Source organism: Pygocentrus nattereri, chromosome 15, assembly GCF_015220715.1.
Source record: "Pygocentrus nattereri isolate fPygNat1 chromosome 15, fPygNat1.pri, whole genome shotgun sequence".
Lineage (NCBI taxonomy): Eukaryota > Metazoa > Chordata > Actinopteri > Characiformes > Serrasalmidae > Pygocentrus > Pygocentrus nattereri.
In genome coordinates this window covers 24,688,134-24,694,194 of record NC_051225.1, presented here as the reverse complement: position 1 = coordinate 24,694,194, position 6,061 = coordinate 24,688,134, and positions in this window count along the sequence as shown.

Sequence of the window (6,061 nt, the reverse complement as noted above, 5' to 3'; positions counted from 1 at the left end):
TGGATCCATCCATCCATCCATCCATCCATCCATCAGGTCGCGGGTAAACATGGATATACCATGTATATTTATACAAATTTACAAATTTCATAAGTTTACAAGGATGGTTTGAATGTGTAGTTATCACACATATAATGACATATATGAAGGATTCAGAAGATCTTTATAAATTCATAAGTTTTACTCAAACGGCTGCTAAAATTCCAAATATAAGTGGTCTTATTAGTTGTGACATATCATTAGGAAGTATGTTCTCTGATACTGATGAATATAGTAGATCAAGCTGGCAAGCAATCCACCAGTGGGAAATATAGTAGTATAGCACTATAATTTCTGTTTCATAAAGTTTGTAAATTATTGTGATATTAAGCCCAGGGACAGTTTGTTCCTTACTTAAATGTATTTGATTAATGGTAACACTAGTCTCTCTTCACGTTCAAAGGTATTTGTGAGGGTAAACTGACAGATGACAATTCAGCAGTTGATGATCACAGTTGACTGTTCAGTTATTGTAGAGACAAAATAGTTTTATTCAAGAAAACATTTACAATGAGCGCCTGAAAATAGCTGTACAAATACTGTAAAATATGTAGCTTAAAGAGAAATCTTTTTTTATGCCAAATGGCAACAGGCATCATTGTTCTCCACATAAGAGTTTTGGCAGGAGCCACCACTGATTAAGCCTGTAGTAAACAAGCACACCTTGAACAGCCAAGCCCTGTCATTTTTACAGCGATTTACAGCTACAGCGATGTTTTTCCACACCTCCCAAGTTCAGTCTTTGAAGTTTGTTGCATTTTCTGCTTCTCACAATCCAAATAGCCCCAGACACATTGCGTGATGTTGAGGTCTGGGCTCTGGGGTGGTCAGTCCATCGTTCTGAGAACACCAGCAGCTTCTTCATTCTTTTTTTTGTATATTTCCTTTCTTAGTGAGGGCTTCTTGACAGCTGCACATCATTTTAGACTCCTAGCACTGAGTTGTCTTCTTACAGTGGAAGGATGGACAGGAACACCTGCGGAATTTTTCAGATCTGAAGAAAGAGTGGAGCTTGATTTTCTCCTCTCTCTCTCAAAGATGAAGTACTGTCTATTTGATGGAGACAGTTTGGTGGTCTACCAGATCTTTTACTGTATTTAGAAATTCAATTGTCTCTATAACTTTAAACCTTTTGAACTTTTGGAAACTCATTGTTTCACTTATTTTCCTCTTACATATGCTAATGGATTATATTGAACCTCTCCTAAAACATGAGTATCTTGTGCTTAATGGCTGTTTTGACTGAAAATTAAGTAAATGAATGGTGAGCTCTGTTGTATCCCAAAAGCACTTCAGTGCAGTATCTGAGATTACAAGTTGATAAGGACCATCTAAATGAACCAAAAACAACATTTGCTGTCATTGCCTGTGCCATATTGTCAGAAATGAACACACTAATTGAGAGTGTGTTGGGTGTGTTAGGACATATCCATCGGACCTCTAAGCACAGTGATTCCTCACTGATTTGCAGTAATGATCTGAAGAGAGAACTGTTTCCTTCTACCATCTTGCCATTGCTCACATGGCTGTGAGAAACTGTAAGGATGCTAAGGTTATTTCAAAGTGTTACAGGATGTAAGTCCTTGGGTGCATTGAAAGTCTGTTATTGGAAGGCCAATATTTTACACACACAGCTCACACTCTGGACAAGCGGCTAAAGACAGCCGGCCGATCTCCACAGGAAACCGCATATATCTCCTCCAGATTTGGGAGACCCACACAAAGAGGCACAAAAGGTAACTTTTTGTGTGCTGAATAGCATCTAAAAGGTAGCAAGGAGTGGCTGCTTTTCACGGCTTTCTTTCACGTGAAAGCGGATAGACTGCTGAATCGAGCTGGAGAAAATAAGAATCATCAACAACACTCCAGTTTTCATTCCGGCTTTGAAATTCAGGAAGCTCACAGCTGGAGCACACCTTCCCACTAAGTATGGGGGCTTTTTTGGGGGTGGGGGAGAGGTGGAGATGAATGAATGAATTCGTCTATCTCTCAGCCCTCTCTCTTTTTAAAATGTGGGATTTATATGGCTCTGTCATTGTGTTTCCAGTGCATGTAGGGGCGGAGGGAACTCGGGGGCCATTTTTCTCACAGCACCAGCCATGCCAGTCAATGGCATTCGTTCCCCTTTCTGCCTTCCCTCGCGACACTTTTCGAAGTGCAGCAAATTGTCTTTGACACGAGTCAAACGAAATTATCAAATGCAAATCCGTTCACACACTAGATGGGCTCTCGTATAATCTGGGACTATTACAGTGAAGTGTTCCAGTGTATATTGGGAAAATAAGTTGAATATACCAACAGGGTTACAAGAAACAGGCTCAGGATGCTTTCTGAGAAACCTTTAAGTGAATAAAAAGTGAAATTTAGACACATAGGCCTAAATAATAACAACAACAATAATAATAATAATAAGTTTCATTTATATAGCTTTCTCATACCCAGCATTGCTTGTCAAAAGTGGGGGGGCAGTATTATTATTTAGGTATGTACAAGGACAACAAGATGGAAAGCAAAACGAATACAACAGAAGACAAAAAACTAACACTATCATACAGTTGCAAAGTAACATAAGGAAACAAAAGATAACCACAAGAAAAAAAAAGAAACTGAGAAACAAAATCAAGTATACATGCAGTGTCGCACAGTGATCATTAGAGCCACTCCTTTATAAATGTTCTAAAAACTGCTAAAAGCAAAATACCTCTACAATAAGAGGTTAGCACTACTTCAACACTAGGCCACATGACCATCTGCTGTAGATTAAACACAAACATTTGAACCTTGGTTGAGACTTTTTTCATTTAAAGCTTGTAACTGACATTAACATACAGTTACTGTTATGCAGTTTTACACTCACTGTTTTAGTAATAAACCCTGTTCATTTCTAACAACTGACTCAAAACCTGGTTAGACTACGGCTCGTATTTGTTGTCAGTGACAGATGTAGAACTTTTAGAAGAGCAGGGGTGCCCAATATGTGATCGAAAGCAACCTGTTAATCACACCATGCATGTTGGTAGATCTCACCTCATTCAAATGTGCCTCTTTAGTTTTACTGCTTACTGTTACTTGCAACTAATTTGCCGCTCTAGAATGTTTTCATTTATCAGAAGCCAGTTTTCTTTTATAACCCACACTTGCTCTTTCAGAAGATGAATGTGAGACCTAGAGACCTTACTTGTTCCACGCAGAGCAGGAGGAGGACTGTTTTACATCTGCTTGATTTGCCAAATAGTCTTTGTACTTCCAAAGACGATGCATTTTTGAACTATACACAGAAACTACAACTACAAATTCCCAGCTAAAAGTGAACTCAGGAAGGAAAAAGCCTACTACACAGACCTGACTGACACCATCCAGTGCAAAACATTAGAATAAGGCTAGTGTGATTCTTTAGTCGTATGTAATGCTGAATGCATATATGTACATACATACAATACATATACACTGAAGTGCATTTAAAAAGTTTCAAAGCTTTGTTTTTCTTTTTTTTTTGTAAAGGTAGATCTCAATGATCTGCTGACTGGAAAAAGTAGATCTCAAGCCACAAAAGTATGGGCACTCCTGGCCTAGAGTGACATTTTTCTCACAAAATTGATCCCACCCATTGTAAATCTGTTGATTCCATGGTCACTTCTTTATTATGCTGGTAGTAAATCTAACCTGTAAGGCCTTCTGTCCATGCTTTCAATCCACTGTGAAAGCTTGACTGGCTGTATCTGTCTGATATTGGGGGAACAAAACTCTGACTGGATAAATTTCCTGTTAGGATTTACAAAATTTTAGATTTTTTTTCTGGCTAAAACTTAAAAATAGCATAAGAATATTATTACAATAGTTTGAATACAACAAGCCAAGCCAATTAAAATTATACAACATAAAAATGAACTAAAATGACAAATGTATTTTTAATTTCCAGAAGTCATGAGGTCTTTTCTGAAGGCCTACAAGGCACCAAGGCCTTCCCACTAATCATAGCAAAGAAAGTTAAAGCTGCTCATCGTCAGGTTGGGGAAGAAGAGGGAAAGTACTGGCAGAGAAGACACACATTTTAAGCTTGAACTTAAAGGAAGGGAAGGAGGAGCAAGAGTCGAAGTGATGGAGGAAGAGTGTTCCAAAATTTAGGGGTTCTTGAAAATGTGGACAGGGACCATCAAGAGGCCACTGTCAGAAGATCTCAAAGAATGGGCAGGAGCATAGGGTAGAAGGTCAGCTATGAAAGGGGGTGTGCTAATCATTTTTAGGGCTTAAAATTAATATATAGGCTTTTCATACACATACAAGTGTGAATGTAATTAATACAATGTAATACAGAAAATTATACTCTATGTGTTAAATTACAGAATTAATTAGGTCGGTCTTCCAAATTACAGTTAAGCGGTTCTAATAATGTTTTGTTGTACTTTGAAAAAAAAGAAAAAGTGTTAAATTCACTAGAACTTGCCTACCCCTTCAAACCCCAGGCTTGTTACATACTAAGGCTTATTATTCAGTAACTACAGGGATTTCATTGCAAACTGGCTGAGCTATTCTGAAGTTATAGAAATGTGTAATAAAACTTTGGGCCTGCGGTGGGATCTGGCCATTTAAAGACACAACATTTATTAAGGTATATCATATTTCTCTCCAAAAAAAAAAATACAATATACATTTTGGCAACTAACAGCAAAATATCTTTTACTTGTGCCATCTCCTAAGTTCATCTCCTGAGTGATTCCAGCCCATCTGATTTTATTCCAAGGAGCTTCATTTTTTGCATTCAAGTGAAGACATGTATTGTTCACAGAACACACTGTTCTCTCTTCTTATACATTTTACAGCAGAAACACAGATCACTTTGTTTGGCCTTGATGTGTTGGCGGAAAGTGTTTTCTTCACCTTACTGTGCTGAGCTTCTGCTTTACTGCCACGTCTCTGCTGTATATGGTCTGAGGGCGCCATCTGGCGGCTACAGAATTTTTTACACCGTGCTGAACACTGTGGGTATGTATACACACACCGGCCACTTCATTAGGTACACCTAAAAGGGTGGAGCCCCTTTTGCTTTCAGAACTGCCTTACTTCTTCGCGGCATACTTTCAACAAGGTGTTGGAAACACTCCTTAGAGATTTTGGTTGGTTATTTGAGTTACTGTTGGCTTCCTATCATCTCAAACCAGTCTGCCCATTCCCCTCTGACCTCTCACATCAACAAGGCATTTTCGTCCACACAACTGCCGCTCACTGGACATTTTCTCTTTTTCTGATCATTCTCTGTAAACCCTAGAGATGATTGCATGTGAAAATCCCAGTAGATCAGCAGTTTCTGAAATACTCAGTCCAGCCCGTCTGGCACCATCAACCATGCCACGTTCAAAGTCCCTTAAATCACCTTTTTTCCCCGTTCTGATGCTCGGTCTGCACTTCAGCAAGTTGTCTTGAACACCTCTACATGCCTAAATCCACTGAGTTGCAGCCATGTGATTGGCTGATTAGCTATTTGTGTTAACAAGCAATTGAATAGTACCTAATACAGTGGCCATGTATATAATTAAATTACTTTCAATTTATAAAAAAAGAATAATAGTAATTTGTTTGCTATTGTTGATGCTTTCAAAGCATAAAACTATAATTATACATCATATTTTGCCATGTGACAAAGATTTATGGATTTATGAATAATGAATATGTCACGTTGCCGGTTCTGAAGGATTCATAGATGAGATACATCGTGAATAAGAGGGAGATAAATAGACATCACTTCTGTTTGTGTAGTGTTGATGGAAGCTAACTGGTGAGGTCTTTCTATGAGTCATGGGTGTACACTTGTGTCAGTACATACATTATATTTCCAAAAGTATTTGCTTGTCTGCCTTCGCACGCATATGAACTTAAGTGACATCCCATTCTTAATCCATAGGGTTTAATATGATGTCTGTCCACACTTTGCAGCTATAACAGCTTCAGCTCTTCTGGGAAGGCTTTCCACAAAGAGAAGGCCTGACTCACAGCCTCCGCTCTAATTCATCCCAAAGGTGTTGTG